Here is a 383-nt window from a genome sequence, read left to right on the forward strand (position 1 = left end):
GTCTTGCAAATTTATCTTGAAGCATGGCTTACGTTTTCTTCAAATTAAAACCTTTGCCATATAAAAAGTTTCAACCAACAGCCTAAGTAGATATTTCTTTATCTGAAACTATCAGGAGATAAAAAAGAATGGAAAATAAAATACTTTCCCCATCCTTGAGAGGAAGTAGCAGCCCTATCAGCCTTCCACGTCCAGATTTTAGCCGGACTGTGCCAGACGAGAAGATAACGCCGAATCAAACCCTGCCTCTCTGGAAGGGACAACCCGGTGCAAAAGCCAAAGCTGACCCTGACCCGCAGGCGCTTCAGACGACACTGGTCTCGGTGGCGGAGCCCCCCCCTCAGGCGCCAAGGTGGGAGCAGAAGGAGAAGCCTCCGGGCTTT

General features: G+C 48.3%; 1 protein-coding gene across 1 annotated transcript in view; it reads right to left on the reverse strand.

Moving 5' to 3' along the window:
• The window catches only part of SPRY2 (sprouty homolog 2 (Drosophila)), a 3,662-nt gene extending 3,285 nt beyond the window's left edge, over nt 1–377 (reverse strand). The window contains exon 1 of the mRNA XM_010288611.1: nt 294–377. The gene's annotated coding sequence lies outside the window, so the exon portion shown is untranslated. The remainder of the gene's footprint in view (nt 1–293) is intronic.
• Between the last annotated feature and the right edge of the window lie 6 nt (nt 378–383).

This window comes from Phaethon lepturus, unplaced genomic scaffold, assembly GCF_000687285.1.
Source record: "Phaethon lepturus isolate BGI_N335 unplaced genomic scaffold, ASM68728v1 scaffold14066, whole genome shotgun sequence".
Lineage (NCBI taxonomy): Eukaryota > Metazoa > Chordata > Aves > Phaethontiformes > Phaethontidae > Phaethon > Phaethon lepturus.